We start from the raw sequence: 16994 nt of genomic DNA, 5'->3' as shown, positions 1-16994 counted from the left end.
ACTGTGTTTTTAGCATCTCTCACGGGAACACTGATTTTTTTAGAAGCCGCTTTAAGTAAAAAAAAAACTTCTTCAACTGATAAAAACACGTCTCGAGACACCTGCGTTCTGCTCTGTTTATTGTGGTGCGTTTTGTTTTTTAGCGCGAGAACATGTTTGTTCTGAACGGTTACTGGAAGAAATGCTTTAGCCGATAGTTACATGAACGATACTCATACTTGAGGAAATAAAACAAATGCTTATCTCAAAGTCACCAGAACTGAACGCTTTGGTGAATGCTCCTGGGGATATACGTTTGTGTTTGGCAGATTTCTGTGTGAACCCTCAGATGAAATCATCCATGGATGTATTAAAGCATCTAAAACATTATTTTTATGCATGAAGAACTTCACAAATGTACAGATGTTTACGAATCCTTATTGAATCCATTAATATCGAATTGATGGAATTATTCGATAGATTTGTATTAATTTATTGTCATATTAATTAAAAGTGCAGTGCCATCACATTTATTTATGCATTTGACATTATAACGGTTTCGTTCTGTTTGACGTGATTTCAGGTGTCGTATTCAACTTGTTTAAAATGAATTAAACTAATTTAACCAAGACTAAACATTTACATTTGAAAGAGTAATTCTGTTTTATCATTACTTCATCATTGAATTTTTATTTTGTTTGCCGTGGGAAACACAAGTATTAAATTAAAACTAAATCACTGTCACAGTCATTTATCTGCTTATAATGTTTTTATATCATTTAAAAGTGGTTAGGTTTTGGGCTTGTGTGGGTTAAGGAATCTACAATATAAATAAACATGTAACTGTACAAATATATGAGGACTCATAATGTTTTTACATTTCTAAAGCTGTATATACGTTATGTTTACGTTGCAGAGGCTGTCAATATGTCTATATTGTACATTTAAATGTCTATCCAAATGTGCAAAAATGTACATTTTAAAATGTTATGTACGAATTCTTACGAATTATAATGAGATGCGACAAGTTTATTTATTCCTTTAAAATCTTCCCCTCCACTGCTGCTCTTAAATCTTATTCTGAGTCCTGGTAATTATGAACTTTCTTAATGAAAATATTCTTCAAAAGTTCCACAGAAAAAAATAACAACATATGGGTGAGTGAATAATGACAAGATGTTTTAGGGGTGTCTCTTTAAGCTCTGTATTTAACAGGTGCTGCTACAGGAATCAGACTGTGAACATGTGTTTTAATTAGTACAGTAATGAAGCGCTGAGTCCACTCTTTTGTGCACAATAATTCTGATGTCATTGACACTGGAAGGAGATTGAATTCCCTGTTCTCCGCTGTTCTCCGCTGCTCCCCGCTGACCTAACCAAGACAGATTTCCTGACACGCGGCGAGCTGAAACCTGCACTCCTGTTCATTTAATATGTGCTGTGGTTATTAGTGAAGGCAGAGATTGCTTTCACCTGTAATACTTTCATTTGATTAAATCTCATGTCATTAAGTGTGGAGAGATACGAGGTTAAAATGATCCTTTTTATTTGATGAAATGGAACACACACGTTCAGTAAATGACATTTCTCCCTCTTTCGCTGTTCATATGATTCTCAATAATAGTAGAGTACATCGAGTTCACTGTGACCTCAGATAGAGCTCAGGAGAAACACAAACCCCTGTCTGTCCAGTTCAACTGCATAGAGATGAAATACTAAGACAACGTCTTACATTTACATTTAGCAGATGCTTTTATCCCAAGTGATTTACAAATGAGGAATGCAACATTATGGATTAATCCTGAGGCAAACACTTGACAGGTGCTGCAATACAACGTTCAACCGTGCATGTAAAAGTGCAAGTTCTAACTGAGATGTGAGATGACAGAAGGAGAATAGAGATGGTTTTCTTTTTTTAAGAGGAATAAAGAGTGCAGCCAAAAATGAACATTCTCCATCTACAATTGTTTTGGGTGATAAACAGACCTTGATTGAGAGAAGCTCATGCACACATTTCCTCATGCTTCACACACACACAGAGCGCTGTACACACACTACACAGAGTCTGTTCAAAAACCTAGTGAGCGTCAGAGGCAGCATTTTAAGGCATCGTAGGCGCGCTCCCAACATAAAGGATGTATCTTAATTATGCTGCCTCTTTAAGATATCTCGTTTTGGACGAATTCTAAGGTAGCATCGTATGTATGCTTCACCGGATAAGCAATCCCAGAATGCACCATGATGAGCTCGTGGAAAAATAAATCCATACTGGTGGACGAAGCGAGATAAATTTGGATTATAAATATACCTATAAGCCATTCAATATTGAAAAGTGTGGATAAAAGTATTTTAATATGACAGAAATCTGACTATTTTACCCAAAATATGTGTGTGCTATGTATACTGTATTTATAATGATTTTTCTCCCCAATTTGGAATGCCCAATTCCCAATGCGCTCTAGGTCCTCATGGTGGCATAGTGACTCGCCTCAATCCGGGTGGCGGAGGATGAATCTCAGTTGCCTCCGCGTCTGAGACTGTCAATCCGCGCATCTCATCATGTGGCTTGTTGAGCGTGTTACCGTGAAGACATAGCGCGTTTCTCCAGGGCATCCATGCACAACTCACCACGCGCCACACCGAGAGCAAGAACCACATTATAGCGACCATGAAGAGGTTACCCCATGTGACTCTACCCTCCCTAGCAACCAGGCCAATTTGGTTGCTTAGGAGACCTGGCTGGAGTCACTCAGCACGCCCTGGATTCAAACTCGCGACTCCAGGGGTGATAGTCAGCGTCAGTACTCGCTGAGATACCCAGGCCCCCCTTTATTGTGGCGTTCCTCTTTTGTCGGCTGTATTGAAATCAGTTGCGAGTCGAGTGTCCTGTGTGATGTGTGTGAGGAGCGCTATTTGAATGAATGTAAAGCATTCCAAATTGCTCTCTTTTGAGGCATCATTTCAGTAAGGATGCTGCTACAGACGTCAGCTGTCTATGTAGGCAGGAGACGCACAGTGTTGCAGGTTCATTGTTTTCGCGGCGAGTTTGGGCTATTTTGAAAATGGCTTTTGGGGATACTTTTCAAATGTACCGCGGTAGCAAAAGTAAACACTAGAAAATTAAAATGCAACTCGTCATTGATGTATAATGATAGCGGGATTGAGGTCCTGACAACTGCTGCAGAGTCAACCAATCACGTCTTAAAGCCTGAACTGTGTTCCAATCAGGCCGGATGTCAAGATTTATAGTGTAAAAGAAGTTTTATTATGGTCTATTTCTCACAACCACACCAATCAAATCACTTCAGAAGTCATGGATTAACCCACTAGATTACTTTTATAATGCTTGAAAGTGTTGGACCCCATTGACTAGCATTGCATGGACATATTTACATCATATCTCCATTAAAATATGTTTGTTTGTGTTCCACAGAAGGAATTCATGTGTTAAGACAGCAGGGTGAGTACATGATGAAAAAATTATTATTATGTTTTTTAAAAGTAGGGAAGAATTAAGACCTTTTATGACGTACTGTACATAATTTGCTAATAAAATACTCCGCAAATAAGTACAATTCACGAAATCTCTTCATAAATTGGAATAAGGCATTAACATAGAGTTGCTTGTGAAAACAAATGCAGATCTTGATGTTACACTTAAAGTCCTTGTAGATTTTCTATTTTAAATATAGAGATTTTTTGACGTGCCATTGAAATAGAAGACAGTGACACTAGCTGAGCTAGCATGGAACGTGACAGCTGTCAATCAAGCTGTGGTGGAACAGCAGTGCTGCAGAACAGTGGTCTGTTGTTTTAGGAAAACAGTGAGCTGCTGTCAGTCACACAGTGTGCTCGACCGTGTGTTCTGCTCAGGGTTTGTACTTCTAGTGCCTTTTTCAGGCGTTCAGCATTAATAGAATCGTCAGGAGTCATTAGAGTGTTTCAAGAGGATTTGACGGGAGAGTCTCAGAGAACTCCAACAGATTTTTATTAGTTTGTGATTGTCATACAGATGTAATTTATTTGTTTTCTTTTTACACAAACTCATCAGGCCAACATACTGTGATTGTGTGTTACTGACTACCTTCACTGAACCCTGTACAGACCTTCAGATTGGTCGAGTTCAACTTGCTGTAACATTCAGTACACATCCATGGAAAAGTTCATAAAATTATGAAATGAAAAGTAACATGAAGTTTTGGAGTGGGAAGTTCAGTTGTACAAATGTGTGCTATCTCTAGCAGAGGTTTTGTATGTTTCCTTCAAACATTTAGTTGAATTTTGAATGTTGTCCTTCACACTATCTTTGTTTTTTGGTTCTAGCTCTTGGATGAATAAGCGAACATAATCAGACCTCACTGATATACATAAAGGTCAGGTTGGGGCATGTTGTCACATGAGTTTTAAAAGTGATACATTTATACTGTACAGTTTATAAATTGGTGTCAAAACATTTTGATGTTGTGTATGTTCATCCATGTTTGTTTCATAAATCATTTTGTGCTTTTTGTATTTTCCTTTTTTAATTTTGCTGAAAAGACTAATAGGCTGTTTAATGCAGGTGTGGATTTTGTTTTGATGGTGGTGACTGAGGGGGTGATGAGGGGACATGCTATTGGGACATGTTGTCACAAAAGACCAACTTATAGCTTTTTTGTAGACAAGACTTTAAGGTATGTGTCTATACAGAAGTTGACTTTCAAAGATAAACTTGCTCTGAGAAATTTCCAAATGGAGTAAAAAAGTGTGACAACTAGCCCCGGCCACTTCTATACTGTGTCTGTCCTTCACAACAGCCTTCATGACTTTGAACATCAAAAGTTTGTCTTGTCAAACTTTCCTTTTCTAGTAAAAAAATATTTTTTAAATCCCTAAAAAAATAAACTTTGCAGGCTGATAAGTGTTTGTGCAGAAGAAAGTGTAAAAGATTTAATCAGTCTCTGAAAAAATGGAGCTTCCCTTGCTACCCTCAAGGGGACCTTTTTTTGTACCCCTATTTAAAATGTATAACTTGTCTTGGGTACATAAATGTATCTAATATAGTTTAGATGTTTATTTAATAATGGTACCACCGCAGTGACGGACGCTGTACCTTAGAGAGTGTATCTGTACTGTAAGATGCCACTGGAGGCCATAAGAAATGAAACTTTTGTCTCATGACCCACAGAGCGTAACACTTTTATTTCACGTGATAAAAATCTGATTTCTCTGGATTCCCATGAGAGAAGCAGATATTAATGGGCCATTCTCTTTCAGAACAGGATCAAATCATTTTCTTTTCATGACTGATGGAGAGAAATCCTTTCAAGATCAAGGTCTGCTGACCATCTCTGTCGCTCGTTTGATCATGTTCACAAATGTTTAGCACATGTGCATATCTGTACGTTACACAGGTTCATGTGTATCCGACTTCTGATGTACATTATATGGTTAAATAAAGTCTGTATGTAGAGAATAAAGGTCTTAGAAGGTTTAATGGCTTTTATCAAAAGTCTCTTCATGGTTCAACACAGTTTCACCCAGTCTCAATGGGGGACTCTCAGTTATTCTCAGATGAGAAATGTTTTGTTGCGAGTGCTAATGGATTCTGAGAATTCTCCCGTCGGTTCTGGTGAAAACTGTGGATTGTGTGCGACGTCTGTTAAGGCAGGTGAATGTTCACTACAGTAAAGAGCACACTCGCTATACTATAACCAGTCTATAGGGTGCATAACAGGTTTTCAAAATATTAGGAGATCTATATCAGTATTATTAGGAGCCAGTATCGGTGTTCAGCACGTAAACGTGAAGCATCAGTCTGTGGTTTGGTCAAACTTCAGAATAGTTACTTAGAGATTATAACCTAATGACTTATTTATCTGAAGAAATTGAGAATGTAGATGTGTGTTGCTGATGAATGTAATCATTGGTGAAACTGGATGCTTAATTATTGTTTAAGTGAAAGTGATATCGTGTATATATAGGGGCAATAGTTTAAGTGCAGAATTTGTCAACTAATCCAAATACTTTTAAGCAAGATGCTTTTGAGTAACAAATGAAGATAACGCTTATTGAAAATAACTACTTGAGAAAAGGGTGCATCATTTCTTGTTCATTTAAATCACTTTTGGAATTTCAGAATATCTCAAGCATTCTATAAACAAATGAAGTCAATGTGAGCACACTTCAAACATTCTTCAGAACAAATCTATGTTTTATGGGGGGCTTTTACCCCAGATACTATCCTTTCACTTATTGGACAGTTATTGAAAAACTTTTGATTTAATCACCTTGAATAAAATTGAAAAAAATAAAAAAAAATTATCTGAAAATAAATGCGATAATTTCAGGGATTTTCATTATAGCTACATAAATTTGCTATTTTAAAATAATTATTAAAAATTAGATAAAAGTGCCTTAAAAATAAACTTTAGACATTAAACGCAATGATCTCATGGATCGGGTGTTTAGGAAAGTCCTATGGTAGTTTTTGTTGCTATTTAGAATTTCGTGAGAAAATAAAATCAAAGGAGCCTTTTACCCCGTTGTACCCTATATATGAAACCGTGTTCAGTGTGTTTGTGCTCCAGACATAAATGATCCCTCAAATCATGTGTGTTGTTGAGGAGAGGTGTGCTGTTACTTTACTAACAGATCACACTTACAGTTTTCACCTGAAAAACCCCATAGACTTAAAGGGTCGCAACAATCATGCATTTAACAGCATCAAAGATTCTCACAATTGCTCGTAACAGAATGCACAAATAAATTATACTCTGTTTTGTAAGCTCACAGTACATTACTCACACTGGTCATTTATATACAGTGCTGTGGAAAAGTATTTGCCCCTTCCTGATTACCTTTATTTTTGTGTATTTTTCACACTAAATTGTTTTAGATCTTCAAATGAGCAAAGACAATCCGAGTAAACAAAATACAGTTTGCAAATATATATATTTTTATTGAAGCAAAAAGTTATCCAACACCTATATCTCCCATGTGAAAAACTAACTGCCCCCTTAAACTTAATATCTGGTTGTGCCACCTTTAGCGACAACTGCGACCAAATGCTTCTGATAACTGGAGATCAGTCTTTCACAACGCTGTGGGGGAATTTTGGCCCACTCTTCTTTGCAGAACTGCTTTAGTTCAGATACACTGGAGGGTTTTCAAGCATGAACTGCCCGTTTAAGGTCCTGCCACAGCATCTCAATCAGGTTCAAGTCAGGACTTTGACTAGGCCACTCCAAAACTTTAATTTAGCTTCTTTTGAGCCATTCAGAGGTGGACTTCCTCCTATGCTTGGATCATTGTCCTGCTGCATAATCCAGTTGTGCTTGAGCTTCAACTCGCGGACTGATGACCGGATGTTCTTCTTTAGGATTTTCTGATAGAGACCCGAATTCATGTTTTTCAAGTCGTTCTGAAGCAGCAAAGCATCCCCACACCATCACACCACCACCATGCTTGACTGTAGATATGATGTTCTTTTTGTGAAATTCAGAGTTTGATTTATGCCAGATGTAACGGGACCCCTGTCTTCCAAACAGTTCCACTTTCAACTCATCAGTCCACAGAACATTCTCCCAAATACCCAGATACACCTCAACCCTATTATTATTATTATGAGATGTATTATAAATAATAAGTCTGTAAGTTTAAACATGTATTGATTGTAATTTTTATCAGTTTAAAGGTGCACTCAGTAAGTTTTTGTTCATGTCCTTTTTACTTACAGTGAAACCTAGTGATGTGGATGCAGCATCATTCAAACACAGTAGTTTTTATTTACGATCTAGCATCGTGGCAGTGAGTTTTTTGCACCACTCACATTTTCCTAAGTGTAAAACTCTAGTTGGTTTGTGCTTATTTGTGCACACACACACACACTAGACATCCTCGCAGACGTTAGTAAAGTTGTTTGCAGCTGGGAATCATCATGTTGAGAAGATAATGAGATCATCAAACAGAACATGATGAAACAACATTGATGACAGCTGCATCTCATTAGTGTCTGATGGGATTTACAGTTTGATGTTCGTTCTCCGTGCTGGATAAAACATGTGTAGGGCTTTACTGGTTGTTTAGATCAGTGTTACTATCAGAAATAATTAATAATTATTTCTTTAGTTATTAATTAATATTTAAATAAATTAATTGGATCTAACTCATTAAAACCTCATATGGGGCTCCAGTAAATGTAGTGTGCTACGTTTAGGAGCAAGTTTGGTTATTAGCAATAATTAATAATTACCAAAGATAATTATCAATTATTAAAATCAATAGAACATTGATGAGAATCAATGTTAGCTTTTTTAATCCTTTAAATCAACAATTATCAAAGATAATCGTTAATTGTTAACATCGATGAAACATTAATTAAAATTAACACTAGCTTATTGATCATTCAAATTCCAATCATCAAAGATAATTATCAATTATCAAAAATCAATAGAATATTAATAAGGATTAACATTGACGGGGCACCACCCTGGAATCAGGGACTAATAACCGAATATTAAAACAGTCTCAATATTAGATTGTTTTCTTAGGAAAATCGACATCCAAAGAATATCGATTTTCGGCAAAAAAAACAATGAATGAAGGTTTGAATCCGAGCACTGACATCCCGTCAGCATGACACAGGCGTATGCAAAACAAACCAAAACACTTCTCTTTGAAATATAAACAAAGTTTATTTATGCAATAATATCAATTAATAATTAATACAATGCAGTCAATAAACTTCCGACTTACAACTACAAACTAAACAGTGATATGATTAGATATGGTAACCAAAATAATCCTATAACACATAAGGTGTGTGTGTGTGTGTGTGTGTGTGTGTGTGTGTGTGTAAGGAGGGACGTGCACAAAATGGTGGACGTGACTCTCGTGGAGAGTATGTCAAGTGAGACTTCCGGCCAGAGAATATGGCCGCGAATGTGGGCGGAGAGAAAGCAGTCAATGGCATCTACCAGTTACCGCATGTATCCGCTTGTACAATAGCTTAGGGACAAAGCTGAGCTTTATCACGGAGCTATCTACTAGCCAAAAATGTGTGCGAGAATGTTTTTGAGGGGTCGCATGTGGGTGTGTGTGTGTGTGGTTAGTAGGAGAGAGAGAGAGAATAAAGTGACGGCCCTAAAGCTGGTTTCGCGGTGTTGGGAGAGAAAGCAGCTGTTAGTTTATCACTCAGAGACGCGGTGGACGGCTCGTAAACAGTCCCGCGGTCTTTGATTCTTTAATGGATAAACTCAGTGTGCCGGTCTCACCTGCGATGCCGGCAATCCACAACAGCCCAATGTGGTTGGACCACAATACACCAAAACAAATTTGTGATAATTAATACCCTGAGTATTAATAATGAGCGGACATGGCGGTCCGTAAACTGTACAAGCAAAAACCTTGAAACACAAGAATAACACACTATAATATTCTATCTCTGCCCAGACGTAAAGCTCTTACTTGAATCGCATGAGGATGCAGAATGTGTGTTCATCCGTCCTTGAACTCAGACTCGGTTCCTCGAGGCTTGGGTGATGACGGGAGGCCGTTTCCTCGCTCTGTCGGTGGGCGGTACGGCTGCTGATTCTCGGTGGGCTGACGGAGAAATCAGCAACGTCGACTTGATTGAAGATGGAAGGGAAATCTTTAATCTCTTCACTTCTGTAGGCAAACGGATGAAGATGCGAATTGCTCGGCGGTCTCCTTCGGATCCGTTAGAGTGTTCAGTTGAACACAGAGTAATCTCAACTCATCCAGCGAGATGGAGACTGTATGGCCACAGTTTCAAGTCGGATGTTACTTCCTTGTGCCACGAGGTTGCACCTGAGAGCAGCGATGAGCTACGTCTATACACGGCAAGCAAAGTTGCTGGAAGCAAATCCCGGAAGCATTTCAGAGGTATTTCTACTCCTGATGATGTCATGTTTGAGGTGCGTTCTGTCGTGTGCCTCATCCAATAGGAGTTGAGAGTTCAATCCTTTAGTGAGCAAGGCTTCATGGGATTTGTAGTCTGTTTTGGACTCCCTTTGTTTGATTTTGGCACGATTTTTATCAGTAAGATTTATGACTTGTTATGTGGGGGCCTGAGTTAGGTTTTACGACTGTGTTAGGCCTGCCTTTGTCTTCTATCTGAATACATGAGGCCCAACACATGTGAAAAGTGATACATATTTTTAATGCATAAAACTCTGTTATGATGATGGATGGCCATGAGACAGACACTAAACCCAAAATACACATCCATTTCATCAGAGTTGACCTAATGTGACAAGCACAACATTGTTTTTGCAGGTGTACAGACATTTACACAAAATGACTTACATGAGTGTCTCTACTGTGTTCTGATCAGTTCAGCATGTGTGTGAAATACAGATCCAGGAGCAGATGATTATGATATTGTTGATGAGTCTGGTGTATTCTGTACCACTAGAAGAGCGATTAGTCTGCAGATAATGACAGTCTGAGAGAGCAGCTGTGTCTGTTCCTCTCTATATAAGTTCAAGATAAGTTTGCACTGTTTTCTGTGCATTATTAAAACAGCAAGGGAAAGTTGAGAGATGTCAAGTACAGAACGCAGACAGACACAAAACCATCTGCAGCTAAACTGAATGTAAAAGAATTGGTGACCTCAATATTTTAAAACTTTCTCCAGATGATCCACACAGACAGTGTTGGTGAGGAAGATTTGGATGCATTGAGTTTTCATCTTTATTTGTTGCTCTTGTTGGATGTTTGGAAAGTTTTTGGCTGTATGAAGTCGAGATGAATCATTCACTGGCATGGTAATTTATTTTGCAAGCTCTTGTTGCATCATATAAAGTTGTTTGTCACAGACAGATGTGTGTGTGTGTGTCACTGGCAGTGTTTGGCAGTGAGATAAAAGTTCTTATTTCCTGTGAATGCTGCTGCAGTACACTGACGCCACCAACAGGTCTGTGCTGTTTACTTCCTGTGATGTACATACATCGGGTTTTTGGAGGTGGGATTCTCTCCTGATCTCGATGTCCAGATGATTCCCTCCAAAAACACATGACTGTCACTGACCTCTATATTTACAGTGATTTTGTGCTGCAGACCATTATTGCTTAAGGGGATTCTCAGAAACATGTCATGAAAATGTCCTGGTCATATTTAAAGGAATATTCCGGGTTCAATACAAGTTCAATCGACAACATTTGTGGCATAATGTTGATTACCACAAAAATTCATTTGGACTCGTTGCTCCTTTTCTTTAAATGTGTGTTCCAGTGAGACACTTACAATGGAAGTCAATGGGGTCAATCTGTAAACATTAAAATACTCACTGTTTCAAAAGTATACACACAAGACATAAACAATATGTGTGTTAACATGATTTTACTGTGATAAAATCACTTACTAACCACATCTGAGGAAAGTTATGGACAATTTTACAACTTTGTTGCCATGGCGACATATCACTGAAAACCCTAAAATGACTGAAACAATGAAGAAATGGGTAAGTGCAGGAATTTGGGGCTGTAGTGAGAGGTAAGAAAAAAGACAGAAAAGATACGCAGGAGCCTCTGCACGAACGAACAAGTTGAAATGTAACACTTTGCAGAATGTTTATTTTAATATGGCAGTGTTTAGATTGTGTAAGAGACTGAAAATACAATTATATGTGCAAACAGAACCGCTGCACTGGATAGAGCAATGCTAATGCTACAGTACAGATTAGGAAACTTCCCACTCTTTGGAAGGGCGTGATTTTTAGCCCCAAACCACTTGAGTGCAACTAAACCCTCAGGAACATTTTCATTGGTCATCTCAATCATGCAGTCACCTGTGAATAGTTCAGAGACTTCAGAAAGATGTCGACAAATGGTAAGATGCACCTGCCGGTAGTTTTCAATGACAGTTTATTGTCAGAATTACTTGTTGGTTTTGGAAGAATTCAGTGTGAGGGGTTATTTCTTCCGTTTTCATCTTCACTGTAATAAGTCCATGTTATGAACTTTAGGCTTGTTTTCAAGGCTGTATTAAAGAATGAAGAATGAGTTAAAGAATTAAAAATAATGTTTTTTTTTTATTTTTTATTTACAAGATCAAGGAAGGTATGATTTAGTGAAAACGCAGCGCTGGCCCGATGGAGCAAGTGACAGTTCCATTAACTGTCTCGAAACTCTCTGACACTGACTCTGGGCCAGCGGGACATTCTTAAAGTTGATCCTGCAATCAGTGTTGTCAGGAGTGATTAGTCACATGACATGTACAGATCAGGTGATTGGCTCAAAAACTTCTGTGCCCATGAGTGGAGATGATGCATGCAGGTTTTGTTGTTCCCGTCTTTCAGGCAGCAGTCGAGGTCACTGAGATGACAAGCTTTGGATGAAACCCAAACCACACACTCTCTTGAAAGATTCAAAGAAAAATTTGAATTTTGAGTTCTGTTCTGTTAAAACAGCTTAATTAGGTGAGTTTGCTAGGTTATAAATGAATGTATCATGTATTTATGAAAGTGTTTCAGCAGCTGCTGTGTGTTTACTGAAGTGTTTCTGCTCAATGCTTCATTTAGTCTTCAGTCTCTAAGCAACACGGCGGAAATTGTACCTGAAATACCTGCTGACTGAAATATTGGCCTTTATTGGTTGTCCAGACAACCGTAAAATAACAGTTATGATTCCAGACTCAACTGTAATTTTCAAGTATTTCTTTTGCTAAGAGGAGAATGTCTCTCAGATAACAGCTAAATTAATATCAAACTCATAATTACACACTTAACTAGCAATTAACCTCCTGTGACCCCCGTGTGACTGCGGTGTGCATTTTCCATTTCCCATCTTGATTTGTAACTAGTAGCACCTAATAAACAAGAAAAAAAAAGTTTATGAGAAAATAAAAATTGATGTCCACATATGTGGACAGTAGGACTAAGTTGTGAAATTAATTTCAAGAATATAGTAACTTTTTTTTCTATAGATTTTTTTCATCTAATAGTTTATTATATGTGTAGGAGTGTTGATTATTCATGTTTTTGAGATGTTACAGACATTACAGCTGATTTTCTATAAAGCTGAATAAATAATTCTGATTTAAAGTAATGGCCAGAGTGACTCCAGTCAGGTCTCCTTAGCAACCAAATTGGCCCGGTTGCTAGGGAGGGTAGAGTCACATGGGGTAACCTCCTCGTGGTCGTGATTAGTGGTTCTCGCTCTCAATGGGGCGTGTGGTAAGTTGTGTGTGGATCGTGGAGAGTAGCATGAGCCTCCACATGCTGTGAGTCTCCGCGGTGTCATGCACAACGAGTCACGTGATAAGATGCGCAGATTGACGGTCTCAGAAGCGGAGACAACTGAGACTTGTCCTCCGCCACCCGGATTGAGGTGAGTAACCGCGCCACCACGAGGACCTACTAAGTAGTGGGAATTGGGCATTCCAAATTGGGGAGAAAAGGGGATATAAATAAATAGATAAAAAGTAATGTCCAGCATCATCCAATCACTGTCAATCATGTTAAAATAAAATGATACATTATAAATTCTGAATCTATGTACTGATTATCATTGTCACATGTCTGTCAAACATGTTGAGTGATCCAAACATCATCTGCAGCCTGAAACTGAACTTTTGATCAGATTTTAGGAGTGAATGCACTTAACTGCATAGAGAGCTATAGGATGCTCCCTTGCTCCCTATTTAGTGAATGACTTAACCTCCAGTGTGCTGTCTGTCTGCACTGGTCTCAGAACAGTTTGAAATGCACCTTATTTTCATGCATAACTCCATATAAAGCCTCTGAAAGACACATTTTTCATCTTTTGCATGAATACATTTATTCTCAATGTGATAATGTACAGTAAATATAGGAATGCATTTATTAATGTTAATGAATAGAACCGTATTGTACATTGATAACAAAATAAAATATAACAAAATTTATATTAAAATTAAGCAAAATGACCCACAGATAAATTCAACGTTTTTGAACGTTTGAGTGAATAAGGTCCCATTTTCCACATATGTGTACATCATGTTATCAGCGAAAAATGATTTTTTAAAGCAGCGAATCAAACTAAACTAGAGCCGCTACTCTTTACAACCAAACAGGTTTGAATGAAAAACCGTAAAGATGTTTCTTACCAGAGGCATTGTTATTGGCACTGCACCCATATGAGCGTTTGACAGAAATCAGCATTATGTTGTTGTGTCACGTGATGTGGTGCGGCAGAGGTTTAACCCTTAAATGACAGAGTCTTGTGAACAGTATCCAGTCAGTTTATATTAATTTAAATTATGCCTTGCGTATAGCATTCTTTTATTTCAGAATCTGAGCCAATTATACAGCAACTACACAGCCAGGACACAATTTTCTCATCCAAATAACTTTTTCTTTTATTTTTTATTTTTTATTTTTTTACTAATAGCATAATGTTAAAGTTATGCATTCTAAAAAAAAAAAAATAGCTTTTTCATTCAGCTGAAGAATTTAAGAATATTATATACAGTGGAAAGTTTGTGTTCCCATAAGTCACATCTGTGTGATCTGTGCTCAAATGCTGCTGGAGCTTCTTTTCTTTTTTTTAGAACTAACTTCACTTTTCTGATGCATTTTAAATGAGTATAGAGCACTGATATATATACTATATATGGCCAAAAGTATTCGCTCATCTGCCTTTAGACGCATATGAACTTAAGTGACATCCCATTCTTAATCCATAGGGTTTAATATGACGTCGGCCCACCCTTTGCTGCTATAACAGCTTCAACTCTTCTGGGAAGGCTTTCCACAAGGTTTAGGAGTGTGTTTATGGGAATTTTTGACCATTCTTCCAGAAGCGCATTTGTGAGGTCAGACAATGATGTTGGACGAGAAGGCCTGGCTCGCAGTCTTCGCTCTAATTCATCCCAAAGGTGCTCTATCGGGTTGAGGTCAGGACTCTGTGCAGGCCAGTCAAGTTCTTCCACACCAAACTCGCTCATCCATGTCTTTATGGACCTTGCTTTGTGCACTGGTGCACAGTCATGTTGGAACAGGAAGGGGCCATCCCCAAACTTTTCCCACAAAGTTGGGAGCATGGAATTGTCCAAAATCTCTTGGTATGCTGAAGCATTCAGAGTTCCTTTCACTGGAACTAAGGGGCCAAGCCCAGCTCCTGAAAAACAACCCCACACCATAATCCCTCCTCCACCAAACTTCACAGTTGGCACAATGCAGTCAGACAAGTACCGTTCTCCTGGCAACCGCCAAACCCAGACTCGTCTATCAGATTGCCAGATGGAGAAGCGTGATTCGTCACTCCAGAGAACGCGTCTCCACTGCTCTAGAGTCCAGTGGCGGCGTGCTTTACACCACTGCATCCGACGCTTTGCATTGCACTTGGTGATGTATGGCTTGGATGCAGCTGCTCGGCCATGGAAACCCATTCCATGAAGCTCTCTACGCACTGTTCTTGAGCTAATCTGAAGGCCACATGAACTTTGGAGGTCTGTAGCGATTGACTCTGCAGAAAGTTGGCGACCTCTGCGCACTATGCACCTCAGCATCCGCTGACCCCGCTCTGTCATTTTACGTGGCCTACCACTTTGTGGCTGAGTTGCTGTCATTCCCAATCGCTTCCACTTTGTTATAATACCACTGACAGTTGACTGTGGAATATTTAGTAGCGAGGAAATTTCACGACTGGACTTGTTGCACAGGTGGCATCCTATCACAGTACCACGCTGGAATTCACTGAGCTCCTGAGAGCGGCCCATTCTTTCACAAATGTTTGTAGAAGCAGTCTGCATGCCTAGGTGCTTCATTTTATACACCTGTGGCCATGGAAGTGATTGGAACACCTGAATTCAATTATTTGGATGGGTGAGCAAATACTTTTGGCAATATAGTGTGTATATATATATATATATATATATATATATATATATATATAGAACTGGATCGCTGATGCAACGGGAAACTGCCAGCAGGAGGTGAAGCCACCGGAAGTGTTCGAGCGGCCATCTTATTATGCCCAAACTCTCATAGATCATCAGTGACTGACAGGAGAAAACAGCCCCGTTTCACCGTCTCCGACCTGCGGATACAACAGTTGCATTTCACCCTCTAGTGACAATCATGTTTAATGTTTAATTAGCTTGTTATGGATAATATTTGTTATGAGGGAGAAGATATACGCGGATCACGATGTCAGAGATTCACCTGCCCCGGTGTTCAGTCTATCAGTGCAGCACAACGATCACCAAAGGAAGCGGCAAAACTGTCCACAAGTTGTAATTAAATTGGGAAAAGCTGTAATATCTGCTTGTTTAGGGTGACAATATGTCCTTACCCCCGAAAGGGACTTTAAAAAAAGTCAGACTAGGATTTCTAAATCACCTTAAATGCCCAGGATTTAGTAGTCAGTTTAATTAATTGTCCTCCAGTCGAACACGTATCAGTTTAAATTGAACCTGCTTTGCTTTGAGAGAGCGAGCGAGCGCTCTTATTCAACTGACCGTGAGAAAAAGGCACTTTTTGATAAAAAACATAAAACAAGTAACTCTGAACAAACACTTCGATGATCACAATAAATAAGTCTGAAAATGTCTGTTTGTGTCTTACCTCAGTTTCAGTGAACTTGTTTACGTTCAGCTGATCTGTTCGCTGATGAAGTTTGTTAGAGGTGGATGCTGTTGATATACATACTCATAACTCACTCAGGCTTTCAAGAAACAGGAAAAATCCCGAATTTAAATAAATAAATACATGTGTAGGACGTTTGTGTTGTCGGGATGTACATACTGATTTCAGATATAAAATCGGCGATTGAATGATTAATGTTTACGCGCTGAAATGGGACTGGAATGTTTGGGAATATCAATATGGCGGTGCAGTGGCTTCACTGTAATGACGTCATGAGCAATCCAGTTCTATATATATATATATATATATATCAGTGGTATAGAGTACAGTATCTGTCTGGTCATAATCTTATTTACCTTCCCACAAACACAGAGAAATAGTGAACTGAAACTCATTGCAGGGCAGGGCTGGATTGGTAATCTGGCATACCGGGCATTTTCCCGGT

Source organism: Myxocyprinus asiaticus, chromosome 23, assembly GCF_019703515.2.
Source record: "Myxocyprinus asiaticus isolate MX2 ecotype Aquarium Trade chromosome 23, UBuf_Myxa_2, whole genome shotgun sequence".
NCBI classification, from domain to species: domain Eukaryota; kingdom Metazoa; phylum Chordata; class Actinopteri; order Cypriniformes; family Catostomidae; genus Myxocyprinus; species Myxocyprinus asiaticus.
The sequence above is the reverse complement of the archived record's forward strand: the minus strand, read 5'-3'. Positions refer to the sequence as shown.